Below are 15,223 nucleotides of genomic sequence, written 5' to 3' on the forward strand. Positions count from 1 at the left end.
TGGCCCAGAAACTAATAATAAGAGACCTAGTAGGACTCGGAGAAAAGGCAATTACTGTGTTAATTATGCCTCAAAAACATCTTTTCTTTAAATACCATAGAAATCGGCCAGGCATGGTGGCTCACACCTGTAATCTCAGTACTTTGGGAGGTCAAGGTGGGCTGATCACTTGAGCCCAGGAGTTTAAGACCAACCTGGGCAACATGGCGAAACTCTGTCTACAAAAAACAAACAAGAAAACATTTAAAAATTAGCCAGCATGGTGTTGCACGCTTCTAGTCCCAGCTACTTGGGAGGCTAAGGTAGGGGGATCATCTGGGCCCAGGAGGCTGAGGCCGCAGTGAGCCCTGATCATGCCACTGCACTCCAGCCTGGGTGACAAAACAAAACCCGATTGCAAAACAAAACATAGAAATCCTCAAAGAAGCTTCTCTTTAGATTTTCTTCCCACACAGGAAAACAGTATGGAGTGAAAATTGAGTGAAATCAGGGCTCCATAGGCTGACCACTAAGGCTTTAAGAAAAAAATTTGGGTGCTCCTTACTTAGGGAAAATGTGAATGTCAATTACTCTTTTCTTTTTTCTTTTTCTTTTTCCTAAAAGGAAGTCTCACTTTTTTGCCCAGTCTCGATCTTGGCTCACTGCAACCTCTGCCTCCCAGGTTCAAGTGATTCTCCTGTCTCAGCCTCCTGAGTAGCTGGGATTATAGCCATGCACCACCATGCCTGGCTAATTTTGTATTTTTAGTAGAGACCAGGTTTCACCATGTTGGCCAGACTGGTCTAGAACTCCTGAGCTCAGGTGATCTGCCCACCTCTGTCTCCCAAAGCGCTCAGATTACAGGCGTGAGCCACCACGTCTGCCCTTAGCTACCCTTTTCTAACTCTTGTTCAGTCTATAAAGAGGAGGTAGGCTCTATTTCCAGATATTCTGAGTTAACTGGTCTAGCATATAGGCACTGGTACATTTAAAAGCCTCCCTAAATGATTAAATGTGCAGCCAGGTTGGAGAAGCAGTTCCTAGAATGATGTTATGGACAGAATGCACCCCTCTTAAACTCTTATGTTGAAGCCCTAACCCCCCTTTTGGGGGTAAGACCTTGGGAGGTAATTAAGTTTAGAGGAGGTACTGAGAGTAAGGCCCCCATGTTGGGATTAGTGTCCTTATAAGAGGAAGAGGCCAGACCTCTCTCTCTCTGTCTCTTTCTCTCTCCATCTGAGGACACAGCTGGAAGTTGGCCATCTGCAAGCCAGGAATAAGGCTGTTACCAAGAACCCGATTGTGCTGACCCTGTGATCTTAGACTTCCCAGCCTCCAGAACTTTGAGAAATCAATATCTGGTTTTTTGTTTTGTTTTATTTTTGAGACAGAGTCTTGCTCTGTGACCCAGGCTGAAGTGCAATGGCATGATCTCTGCTCACTGCAACCTTGGCCTCCTGGGTTTAAGCGATTCTCCTGTCTGAGCCTCCTGAGTAGCTGGGACTACAGATGCCCACCACCACACCCAGTTAACTTTTGTATTTTTAGTAGAGATGGGGTTTCACCATATTAGTCAGACTGGTTTTGAACTCATGACCTCAGGTGATCCACCTGCCTTGGCCTTCCAAAGTGCTGGGATTACAGGCGTGAGCCACCAAGCCTGGCCAATATCTGTTGTCTAAGCCACTTAGTCTATGGTATTTTGTTACAGCAGCTCAAGCTGCCTAAGATAAATAGCAATACACTGGTCTTTCTTTCTTTCTTTTTTTTTTTTTTTAGATGGAGAATTGCTCTTGTCTCCCAGGCTGGAGTACAGGCATGATCTCCACTCACTGCAACCTCTGCCTCCCAATTTCAAGTGATTCTCCTGCCTCAGGCTCCTGAGTAGCTGGGATTACAGGCGTTTGCCACCACAACTGGCTAATTTTTGTATTTTCAGTAGAGACAGGGTTTCGCCATGTTGGCCAGGCTGCTCTCGAATTCCTGACCTCAGATGATCCACCTGCCTTGGCCTCCTGAAGTGCTGGGATCACAGGTGTGAGCCACTGCACCTAGCCCTTTTTCTATCTTTTTTTTTTTTTTTTTTTTTGAGACAGAGTCTCAATCTGTTGCCCAGGCTGAAGTGCAATGGTACAATCTTGGCTCACTGCAACCTCCACCTTTCAGGTTCAAGCAATTTCCAGCTCATTTTTTTGAATTCTTGGCAGAGACAGGATTTCACCATGTTGGCCAGGCTGGTTTCGAACTCCTGACCTCAAGTGATCTGCAATACACTGGTCTTCTGGTCTGTCATACAGGTGTAGTGGGGAGCTGACATATCAGAAACTGAGACTTAGAAATTCAGCAAATCATCGTTATCATACAAAGCACTCTGAAACACTGCCTGGAACATAGACAATGCTCTATAAATGTAAGGGAGTAGTAGAAGTATTAGTGTTATCATCACCATCATCAAACTGATAACCAGGTGTTGATTTAATAGTGTTGAGTAGTTTAAACAAGGTTTCAGAGTTAATATTTAAATTATGACTGAAATTTGAATGTCTTTCATAATACCAGGTTGATGGCAGCAGAAATAGCTTCCTGTTACTCAGAATAATGATGCCCAGGACAAATATTACTATTCTATATGTTCCCTGTTTCCTTGACCATCATCCATTTTTGCTTTCCAGATTAAGCCCTCCAAGGGAGTTTTAAATAAAAGGTCGTATGGGCTAAAGTCAAACAACAACTGAACAATACCAATGGGCAGAATCTGTGGAGTCTAAAAACCTAATGGTTTTACCTGGGAACAGCTAACCCTGTTTACAATATAGAGCCTCCAGCTCTTTGGCTCACCTCCAGCTCTTGGGCTCTTCTCTAGGCTTGGAGAGATCAGATTGCTAAAGACAGCCTCTTTTTCCTTTCTTTCCTGTCTTTCCCCTTTCTTTCCTTTTCTTTCCCCTTTCTTTCCTTTTCTTTCCTTTCTTTTCTTTCCTTCCTTCCTTCCTTCCTTCCTTCCTTCCTTCCTTCCTTCCTTCCTTCCTTCCTTCCTTCCTTCTTTCTTTCTTTCTTTCTTTCTTTTTTGAGACGGAGTTTCGCTGTTGTTACCCAGGCTGGAGTGCAATGGCGCGATCTCGGCTCACCGCAACCTCCGCCTCCTGGGTTCAGGCAATTCTCCTGCCTCAGCCTCCTGAGTAGCTGGGATTACAGGCACGCGCCACCATGCCCAGCTAATTTTTTGTATTTTTAGTAGAGGCGGGGTTTCACCATGTTGACCAGGATGGTCTCGATCTCTTGACCTCGTGATCCACCCACCTCGGCCTCCCAAAGTGCTGGGATTACAGGCGTGAGCCACCGTGCCCGGCCCTCTTTTTTTTTTTTTTTAAGATGGAGTTTCACCATGATGGCCAGACTGGTCTTGAACTCCTGACCTCAGGTGATCCACCCACCTCAGCCTCCCAAAGTGCTAGGATTACAGGCGTGAGCCACTGCTCCCGGCTAAGACAGCCTTTTTCAAGAGGCTCACTTCTTTTCTAGTCCTCGGGTCCTCATACCCTTGTTGATTTTTCTCCTTTCCTTTTATTTCCTTTTTTATTTTTTATTTTTATTTAATTTTTTTTTAATTTTTAAATTTTTTATTTATTTATTTTTTTTAAAGATGGGGTTTCACCATGTTGGTCAGGCTGGTCTTGAACTCCCGACCTCAGGTGATCTGCCCGCCTTGGCCTCCAAAGTGCTTGGATTACAGGCATGAGCCACTACCCCCGGCCTATTTCCTTTTTTTAAAAAAATATTTTTTTTGAGATAGGTTCTTGCTCTGTTGCCCAGGCTAGAGTGCAGTGGCACAATCATAGCTCATGCAGCCTTGATCACCTGGGCTCAAGTGATCCTCCCACTTCAGCCTCCTGAACAGCTGGGACTACAGACATGTGCCACTATGCCCAGCTAATTATTTTGGGTTTTAGTAGAAATAAGATCTTGCTACGTTGCCCAGGCTGGTCTCAAATTCCTGAGCTCAAGATCTCCCCTGGTCTCAGCCTCCCAAATTGCTAGGATTACAGGCATAAGCCACCACACCTGGACTACCCTTGTTAATTTCTAAAACTATTTAAGTGTCTTAAAAACTCAAGATGATGCCTAGAAGAGTCCAGAAGAGGGGAAATGCAGGGGGAAGTGCTATTGTTGACATTATCCCAATAACCCTAGGAACCCAGATCAGTCCAGCACTTTTTTGTATGTTTTGATTATTTTACTGATACAAATTTGGATCAGGCTTTTTGACAGTTTGTGGTGAGTGAAAAACCCAGAGCTGGGCCAGAATGCCACCAGGAAGCCCTATGTTTCATTTGGCTAATGTTCTTTCTTAAAGAACCAAATCAAAGTCATCTCTTTTGTGACACCGTGTGCAATCCTACAGGTGGAGCTACATTTATTATATTCGTATTAGAATTATTTGATTGCCTGTCACTTCTCTACATCTTTCCATGAACAAATAGAAAGATCATATCTATTAACTCTGTTCTCCCTGTAACAATAGCAATTATACAGTGGCAAATACATTAAAGATGCTTAATAAATGATTGTTAAACAAATTAATAGATAAATGGATACTAGGCTTCTGGGTCTTATTTAGGCCTAAAGTGCTAGTACAATTGCAGAGGATATACTCTTGGGTCATTTGGGCCTGCCTCAGTCTGTTTTGTGTTGCTATAACAGCTTACCACAGACTGGGTAATTTACAAAGCAAAGCAATTTATTTCTGGAGGCTGGGAAGTTCAAGGGACCCACATCTGGTGAGGGCCCTCTTGCTGTGTCATACCTTGGGAAGTGAAAAGCAAAGGGTGAGTACAGGCCATAGAACTCACAGCCTCAAACTCTTTTTAATTGAACATTTACACATTCATGAGGGCTCCACCCTCATGACCTGAACACCTCCCATTAGGCCCCACCTCCCAACACTGTTGCGTTGGGGATTGTTTCCAACATGTGTTCTGTGGGGGACACATCCAAACCAGAGCAGGACCCGTATCTGTGCATCGTATTAGATGACTGAACTTTTTTTTTTTTTTTTTGAGACAGAGTCTTGCTCTTGTCACCCAGGCTGGAGTGTAGTGGCATGATCTGGGCTCACTGCAACCTCCCCCTTCCAGGTTTCAAGCGATTCTCCTGCCTCAGCCTCCCAAGTAGCTGGGATTACAGGTACCTGCCGTCACACCCAACTAATTTTTGTATTTTTAGTAGAGACGGGGTTTCACCATGTTGGCCAGGCTGGTCATGAACTCCTGACCTTGTGATTCACCCGCCTCAGCCTCCCAAAGTGCTGGGATTACAGAAGTGAGCCACTGTACCCGTCAGATTAAACATTTTTATATATTATGTTGCTTTGTTCATCTCTGTATCTTCTATAGGACCCGTTTTCGAGAAATACATGTTGAGGATCTGTTCTGCTCTGAAATGGAATAGAATTTGTATGTTTTTCTTTTGTTTTGTTTTTGAGATGAAGTTTCCCTCTTGTCGCCCAAGCTAGAGTGCAATGGCACAATCCTGGCTCACTGCAACCTCCGCCTCCTGGGTTCAAGCAATTCCCCTGCCTCAGTCTCTTGAGTAGCTGGGACTACAGGTGAGTGCTGCCACACCCAGCTAGTTTTTGTTTGTTTGTTTGTTTTGTATTTCAGTAGACATGGAGTTTCACAATGTTGGCCAGGATGGTCTCGATCTCCTGACCTCGTGATCCACCCACCTTGGCCTCCCAAAGTCCTGGGATTACAGGCGTGAGCCACCACACCCAGCCCAAATTTGTATGTTTTAACCAGGTCAAAGTTCATTCATAAACTTAACATTTATTGTCTTATTGCTATATGCAGAATACCGTGACCGATAGGAAGTATAAAGGGTTGGACCAACATTACTCTTAAAGGAAATGAGAATCTGTGGGTAAGTTTTTTTTTTTCTTTTTGAGACGGAGTATTGCTCTGTCGCCCAGGCTGGAGTGCAATGGTGCAATCTCAGCTCAGTACAACCTCTGCCTCCTAAGTTCAAGCAATTCTCCCGCCTCAGCTTTCTGAGTAGCTGGGATTACAGGCACCTGCCATCATGCCCAGCTAATTTTTGTATTTTTGTAGAGACAGGGTTTCACTATGTTGGCCAGTTTGGTCATGAACTCCTGACCTGAGACGATTCACCTGCCTCGGCCTCCCAAAGTGCTGGGATTACAGGCATGAACCACTGTGCCAGGCCTTACCTTTTTTTTTTTGAGTCAGAGTATTGCTCTGTTGCCCAGGCTAGAGTGCAACAGCATGATCTCTGCTTAATGCGACTTCTGCCTCCCGAGTTCAAGCAATTCCCTGTCTCAGCCTCCTGAGTAGCTAGCATTACAGTTGTGTGCCATCATGTCTGCTAACTTTTTGGATTTTTAGTAGAGATGGGTTTTACCCTGTTGGCCAGGCTGGTCTTGAACTCCTCACTTCAGATTGATCCACTCATCTCAGCCTCCCAAAGCGCTGGGATTATAGGCATGAGCCACCGCACCCAGCTGATAAATTTTTTTAAATGGTAAATTTAGATAACAAAATTACAGGGCATTTTTTTTAGATTAGAGGAAGAGTATACTTAAAAGCAGAGAGGCAGCTGGGAACAGTGGCTCATGTCTGTAATGCAGTACTTTGGGAGGCTGAGGCAGGTGGATTGCCTGAGCTCCGGAGTTCCAACCAGCCTGGGCAACATGGCAAAAATGCCATCCCTACAAAAAAAAACACAAAAATTGGCTAGCTGGGATGGCTGGCATCTGTGGTCCCAGCTACTTGGGAGTCTGAGGTGAGAGGATTACTTGAGCTCAGGAGGTTGAGGCTGCAGTGAGCTGTGATGGCACCACAGCACTCCAGCCCAGGTGACACAGGGACACCCTGTCTCAAAAATAAATAACAAGCAGAGAGGCAAGAATGAGTATGGCATGTTTGGGAAACATTGGTTGAGTGGCATTTACTTTGTAGTCATGAGTTCTCACCAAAGAAGATATATGGCTAACAAATGTGAGAAAAGATACTCAACAGCATTAATCATTAGGGAAATGCCAAGTGAAACCAAAGAGATACCACTTCACATTCACTGGAATGGTCATAGTTAAAAAGACTGACAATGCCAAATGTGTATGAGGATGTGGAGAAATTAGAACCTTCATGCATTGTTAGTGGGAATATAAAATGATACTGCCACTTTGGAAAATAGTTTTCGTGTTTCTTTAAAAGTTCACCATAAACTTACTCTATGACTCAGCAATTTCACTCTTCTGTACTTCCCAAGAGAAATGAAAATATATGTCCACACAGAAGTTTGTATGTGAATGCTCACAGCAGCATTATTCATAATAGCCAAAAAGTGGAACAACCCAAATGGTGAATGGATAAACAAAACATGGTATGTTTGTACAACAGAAGGTTGTTCAGAAATAAGGAGTGAATGACTGACACACTATACAACATGGATGAACTTCAAAAACATCATGCTAAATGAAAAAAGCCAGACACAAAGATCCCATTTACATGCAATGTAGGATTCCATTTATATAAGTTCCACAAAAGGCGACTCTATAGAGACAGAAAGCTGATTAGTAGTTGTCTGGGGCTAGGAGTAGGAGCAGGGATCGACTGCAAATGAGAGCAGGGAATTTTGGGGAAGAAGAAAATATTCTAAAAACTGAATCATGGTGATAGTTGCACGACTCTACAAATTCACTAAACATTGAACTGTACGCTTACAATAGGTAACTTTTATAATTTGTAAATTATTTCAAATTAAAGCTGTGGAAGGAAAAGACACGGGTTTAAATCAAATCCTAGCTCTACCACTATCTAGCTGTGAGATTTGGCCAAGTTATTTTAGTTCTGTTAACCTCTGTTTTCCCATTCCTGTAAAATAGGGTTGATAAAAATAGTACTGTAGCTACGCAGTGAAGACTAAGTAAGGTCATGTAGTAAAGCATAGAGTACGTTGTGATTACTCCACGAAGGTTAGTTCCTATGAGACTAATTGATAAAGATTGTGATGTTCCTATTTGTTTTCAAAAGGTGCATGCAGATTCAGAGGGAAGAGAAGATCTCAAATCCCAAGAAGGAAAGGAATTAACAGTGAGACTTTTGAAGAGATGAAACAGAGAAGAGGCAGGTGGCAGTAAAAACACAGAAGAAAACTACAGATAGACAAATAATAAGGAAAAAGACAGGAAGTGATCATTAATTGAATGAATAGAGCTGAAATTGAGAATGCTTTTCTTTTCTAAACTGGACTTGGATTTAGATTTAAAAATTACTTAATTTTATTTACTCATATTCATTCATTTCCTCAACAGAATGTACAAGTCATACATGGTAACAGTATCTACTACATAGAATTGTCACAAATTAAATCAATTAATTCTTGGAAAGCACAGTTTATTCACAATACTTTGTGCATCGTGTTAAGGAATTGGGATTTGAACTTCTAAGAGTTGTTTAAAAGCTATTATATTAAGGCTCAGCAGTTAATTGGCATGTCAGAGCTGTTGTACTCCAAGTTCTTATCAGAAATAGAATCTAGAACTCATTGCCATTTCATACTTTTCAAAAGCTTTTAACTGAGAAAAATAACCTTCACAGAGAATACACAATCAGTTCATCTATTCCTTTCCAAAGGTCTGTGGTTCTTAACTATTTCAGAATTTAGACCTCTTAATTTTAGGAAAATTTCTAGGCCTTGCACAGTGGCTCACACCTGTAATCCTAGCACTTTGGGAGGGTGAGGTGGAAGGATCACTTGAGCTCAGGAGTTTGAGACCAGCCTGGGCAACACAGCAAGACCTTATCTCTACTAAAAATAATAATAATAAAATAGCCAGGTGTTGTGGCATGCACCTGTAGTCCCAGCTACTCAGGAGGCTGAGACGGGAGGATTGCCCAGGAGGTTGAAGCTATAGTCAGGAGCTATAACCATGTCACTGCACTCCAGCCTGAGCAACAGAAACCCTGTCTCAAAACAAACAAACAAAAAATTTTGACTAGTATTTCTCAAACCAAGAAGTCTTAAAAATTAACGAGCTTTCATTTATGTGGGATATGTGTATTATGAATTCCTGTATTAGAATTTAAAACTAACAGCAAACTTATTGTATGTTAGCATAAATAACATTTTTATAAAAAACAGCTATATTTTCCAAAACAAACGATATGAGAAGAGTGTCAATGTTTTACATTTTTACGAATTTCTTTAATGTCAGATTTAGCTAATAGATTCTCATATATGCATCTGCATTCAGTCTGTTGCAATATGTTGCTTTTAGTTGAAGAATATGAAGAAAATCTGGCTTCACACAGATATGTAGCTGGAAGGAGTTTTAAAATAGTTTTTTCTGATCATTGTGGTTATTCTTTGATACGACATGGAAATGCAGTAAGTGGTAATTTCTTTCTTTCTTTCTTTCTTTTTCTTTTCTTTTTTTTTTTTTTTTTTTTTTTTTTGAGACAGTGTTTTGCTCTGTCCCAGGCTGGAGTGCAGTGGCAGGATCTCGGCTCACTGCAACCTCCATGTCCCGGGTTCAAGCTATTCTCCTGCCCCAGCCTCTGAAGTAGCTGGGATGACAGGTGAGCCACCATGCCTGGCTGATTTTTTTGTATTTTTAGTAGAGACGGGATTTCACCATGTTGGCCAGGCTTGTCTTGAACTCCTGACCTTGTGATTCACCCACCTCAGCCTCCCAAAGTGCTGGGATTACAGATTTGAGACACCTTGACTGGACAACAAGTGGTAATTTCTTTTTTTTTTTTTTTTTTTTTTTTGCTTGGGAGGGGAGGGAGGGGAGGGAAGGGGAAGCGGTAATTTCTTAAAAGTTGGTTGCAGCCAGGCACAGTGTTGTGGGCTTACAGTATTAGCTACTCAGGAGGCTGATGTGGGAGTATTGATTCAGCCCAGGAGTTTGAGTCCAGCTTGGGCAACATAGTGGTGAGACCTGATGTCTTTAAAGAAAAAAAAAAAAGGTTAGTTGCAATGTTGAATCTGAAACCTTATGAAATTCGGAACTTTTTGTCCTCTGTTTCATTAAAATCCACTGGGGCCAGAAAATCACTGCAACCTCTGCCTTGGGTGCAAGTGATTCTTCTGTCTCAGCCTCCCGAGCAGCTGGGACGACAGGTGCACTCCATCACAACACCCAGCTAATTTTTTGTATTTTTAGTAGAGACAGAGTTTTACCATGTTGGCCAGGATGATCTCGATCTCTTGACTTGGAGATCTGTCTGCCTTGGCCTCTCAAAGTGCTGTGATTACAGGCATCAGCCACCGCGCCCAGTCTAAAATCTTTATATTCTTTAACCTAGTAATTCTGCTTCTCAAAATTTATCCTAAAAATAATAATTTAACAGGAGAGAGAAAAAATTTATTTGTGAATATACACTATCTTTATAATAGTGAAAACAGGTTTTTGTTTTTTTTTAAAGACGGGGTTTCGCCATGTTGGTCAGGCTGGTCTTGAACTCCCGACCTCAGGTGATCCGCCCGCCTTGGCCTCCAGAGTGCTTGGATTACAGGCGTGAGCCACCACACCTGGTTGAAAACGGGTTTTTAAGCAAGGGTGTTACATAGTAACAGCTATTTCTCAGATGGGTGGTGCATTCATCTGTAATCCCAGCTACTTGGGATACTGAGGCAGGAGAATCACTTGAACCCAGAAGGCAGAGGTTACAGTATGCCAATGTCGTGCCACTGCACTCTAGCCTGGATGACAGAGTGAGACTGCGTCTCAAAATAAATAAATAAATAAATAAATAGGTGGTCACAGTGACTCATGCCACCAACGGAGTGAGACATTGTCTCAAAAAACAAACATACAGGCCAGGCATGGTGGCTCATGCCTATAATCCCAGCACTTTGGGAGGCCGAGGTGGGTGGATCACGAGGTCAGGAATTAGAGACCAGCCTGACCAACATGGTAAAACACTGTCTCTACTAAAAATACAAAAATTAGCCTGGCATGGTGGCTCACGCCTGTAATCCCAGCTACTCAGGAGGCTGAGGCAGGAGAATCATTTGAACCCAGGAGGCAAAGGTTGCAGTGAGCTGAGATTGCATCACTGCACTCCAGTCTGAGCAACAGAGTGAGACTCTGTCTCAAAAACAAAAACAGAAACAAAAAACCAACAAATGAAAAAAGCAGACTGGGCAAAGTGGCTCATGCCTGTAATCCCAGCAATTTGGGAGGCTGAGGAGGGTGAATCATTTGAGATCAGGAGTTTGAGATCAGCCTGGTCAACATGGTGAAACCTCATCTCCACTAAAAATACAAAAACATTAGCTGGACTTGGTAGTGCACATCTATAATCCCAGCTACTTGGGAAGCTGAGGCAGGAGAGTCATTTGAATCAGGGAGGTGGAAGTTTCAGTGAGCCGAGATCGTTCCACTGCACTCCAGCCTGGGTAACAGAGTGAGGGTCAGTCAAAAAAAAAAATTAATAGAGAAAAAAAGAGTGTCCAAGATTACCCTAAAGGAAAAACAGTATGCTGGATATTTGTTGTGGTTTTAAAATATGTCCACAAAATTATTTGATACTTCTCCCTTTAAGAGACTGAGTTTAATCCCACTCCTCTTGAATGTGGGCTGGGCTTAGTGACTTGCTTGTAATGTATAGAATACAGCAGAAGTGATGGTATTTGAACTCAGAGACTAGGTCATAAAAGGCATGGCAGCTTCCAACCCATCTTCTACATTGCCTTCATAGTCATGAACCCCAGACCCAAATAATAATAGGTAATTTTTCAGCTGTTAGTTTCTCTGACACACAGAGAAAAGTTTATGTAACAGACTTTGGAAATGCCATAACTCTTCCTCCTGTATGGTATGACTATTTTCTTCTCTGCCTGGCAAATTCCTTCTCAATCTTTTAGCACAGCTCAAATGTCACTTCCTCTCTGGCTGTGCCAGCATGACTTTACCTTTCTCTGGGCTTCCAAAAGCACTTTGTGTATACTCCTTTTATTACTATATTATACTACTCAGTTTAACAATGTTTATTTAAGACCTACCTATATTGCATTTTTTTTTTTTAAAGACATGGTTTCACCATGTTGGTCAGGCTGGTCTTGTACTCCCGACCTCAGGTGATCCGCCTGCCTTGGCCTCCAAAGTGCTTGGATTACAGGCATGAGCCACCACGCCCGGCCTCCTATATTGCGTTTTAAAAAACCACTTTTTACTTCTTCATTTTCAGTTTTTGCATCAAAGAAGCACAGTGCTATACTAGAAAGTCAGAGGTTCATTTGATATCTATCTTAGCAAATATCAAGTAGTACCACTTAATGTACCACTTAAAACATCTGTGCTTAAATTTGAATCCAAGTTTGGGTGAAAGCAAAGTATCAAAAATGGAGGCCGGGTGCGGTGGCTCACACATGTAATCCCAGCACTTTGGGAGGCCAAGGTGGGCGGATCACGAGGTCAAGAGATCGAGACCATCCTGGCCAACAAGTTGAAACCCCGTCTCTACTAAAAATACAAAAATATTAGCCAGGCATGGTGGCACGTGCCTGTGGTCCCAGCTACTCGGGAGGCTGAGGCAGAAGAATCGCTTGAACCCAGGAGGTGGAGGTTGCAGTGAGCCGAGATTGCCTCACTGCACTCCAGCCTGGCGACAGAGCAAGGCTCCGTCTCAAAAAAAAAAAAAAAAAAAAAAAAAGAAAACGGAAAGAAATCCTTTATCTGTTGCAACTGTTGAATTGACTTTGGGATATAGTGATTTCCATTTTACTAAGAGGAAATTATTTTTGAATAGATTTTTAAAATCTGCATTTAAGACATGGCTTTTTTTTTGTTTGTTTTTGATGGTTTCCCAGTAAAGTGTGAGGTAGAGTGATGGCATGTTAAGAGTCTCAAGCATTCCGCTGGGGATGGTGCTCACGCCCCTAATCCCAGCATTTTGGAAGGCTGAGGTGGGCAGATCACCAGGTCAGGAGATCAAGACCATCCCGGCTAACACGGTGAAACCCCGTCTCTATTAAACATACAAAAAAATCAGCTGGGCTTGGTGGTAGGTGCCTGTAGTCCCAGCTACTCAGGAAGCTGAGGCAGGAGAATCACTTGAACCCGGGAGACAGAAGTTGCAGTGAGAGGAGATGGCAACACTGCACTCCAACCTTGACGACAGAGCGAGACTCCATCTCAAAAAAAAGAAGAAGAAAAAAAAGAGCATCAAGCATTCCAAAAATCACAGTTTAAAACTGTATCTTTGTACATAGCTAGTTGCAATTCAGGCTTGTGTTAAGAAACATGATTAGGCTGGGTGTGGTGGCGCGTGCCTATAATGCCAGTTGCTTGGGAGGCTGAGGCAGGAGAATCACTTGAACCAAAATGGCGGAGGTTGCAGTGAGCTGAAATTGTACCACTGCACTCCAGCCTGGGTGACAGAGTGAGACTCCATCTAAAGAAAAAAAAAAAAAGGGACATGTTTTGTACTAGAACTTATCTGTATTAGTTAGGACTGTATGTTACAAATAGAATATCCAACCAGAACTAATTTAACAGCAACAAAAACAAAAAAAGAGTTTATTATTGTTGATATGCCAGTCAAGCAGTTTCTTGCTTCTTCTTGAAAGAAACTTGATCCAGGGTTCAAATGACATCTTCTTCTTTGGTGATGACTCAGTTTCTAGCCAGGCTCTCCTTTCATGGTGCCAAGCTGGCTGCTAATAGGTCCTAAAGTTATATACTTCCATTCAGTAGAAAAGAGACTCAATTTCCCCGATAGCTGGAAAAAGCTCCAAAAACTTAATCTTATTAGCCTTGAAAATCCTTAGTTGGGTCATATGATTACATTCCGGTTCCTGAATCAATCTGGGAGTGAGAGGCGTTAAAGGAAAATGAAATATAGTGATTGGCTTAAGTTGTTACGCAAGAGTTGCACATGTAGAGGAGGAAAATGAAAGAGAAAAAGAGATATATTTTGTCAGCCATTACTTTAAAACATGCTTTCTATGGGAGAAATGCCATAATCATCAACCACAATATTTATGGAGCTGCTAATTTTAGAAACAGCTTGAAGATCATTAGACTGATTTTAACTGTGTCTCTTTGCTACAAGGAAGTTTATTTATTTATTTATTTTATTTTTTAGTGATAGGGTCTCACTCTGTCACCCAGGCTGGAGTGCAGTTATGCAATCATAGCCTTAAGGGATCCTCCCACCACTCCTAATATTCTAGACTATTAGGAGCGGAGCTGGAGCTGGTCTTAAGAGCTGTGCTCTGGTTTACAAGGAGGTTTAAGAAAAAAGATTGGGAGGCTGAGGTGGGCCTCCCAAATATCTGAGGTCAGAAGTTTGAGACCAGCCTGGCCAATGTGGTGAAACCCCGTCTCTATGAAAAAAATACAAAAATTGGCAGAGTACGATGGCTCATGCCTGTAATACCAGCACTTTGGGAGGCCAAAGTGGGTGGATCACGAGGTCAGGAGTTCGAGACCAGCCTGGCCAAGATGGTGAAACCCCGTCTCTACTAAAAATACAAAAATTAGCTGGGCATGGTGGCAGGTGCCTGTAATCCCAGCTACTTGGGAGGCTGAGGCAGGAGAATTGCTTGAACTCAGGCAGCAGAGGTTGCAATGAGCCAAGATTGCACCACTGCCCTCCAGCCTGGGTGGTAGAGTGAGACTCTGGCTCAAAAAAAAATTAGCCAGGCGTGGTGGTGGGCGCCTGTAATCCCAGCTGCTCAGGAGGCTGAGGCAAGAGAATCGCTTGAAAACAAGAGAACAGAGGTTGCAGTGAGCTGAGATTGTGTCATTGCACTACAGCCTGGGTAACGAGCAAAACTCCATCTCAAAAAAAAAAAAAAAAAAAAAGTAAAAAAGAAAGAGGGCCTGTGCTACATTAAAGAAAAAAATAAAAAGTAAAAAATAAATAAATAAATAAATAAATAAATAAAAAAGAAAGAGGGCCAGGTGTGGTGGCTCATACCTGTATCAGCACTTGGGGAGGCCAAGGCAGGAGAATCACTTGAGTCCAGGAGTTAGATCAGCCTGGGCAACACAGGGAGACCCCATCTCTACAAAATTAAAAAATGAGCCGGGCGCGGTGGCTCACGCCTGTAATCCCAGCACTTTGGGAGGCCGAGGCGGGTGGATCACGAGGTCAAGAGATCGAGACCATCCTGGACAACATGGTGAAACCCCGTCTCTACTAAAAATACAAAAATTCAGCTGGGCATGGTGGCACGTGCCTGTAATCCCAGCTACTCAGGAGGCTGAGGCAGG

This window comes from Sapajus apella, unplaced genomic scaffold (assembly GCF_009761245.1).
Source record: "Sapajus apella isolate SASKATOON/1434 unplaced genomic scaffold, GSC_monkey_1.0 scaffold12, whole genome shotgun sequence".
Lineage (NCBI taxonomy): Eukaryota > Metazoa > Chordata > Mammalia > Primates > Cebidae > Sapajus > Sapajus apella.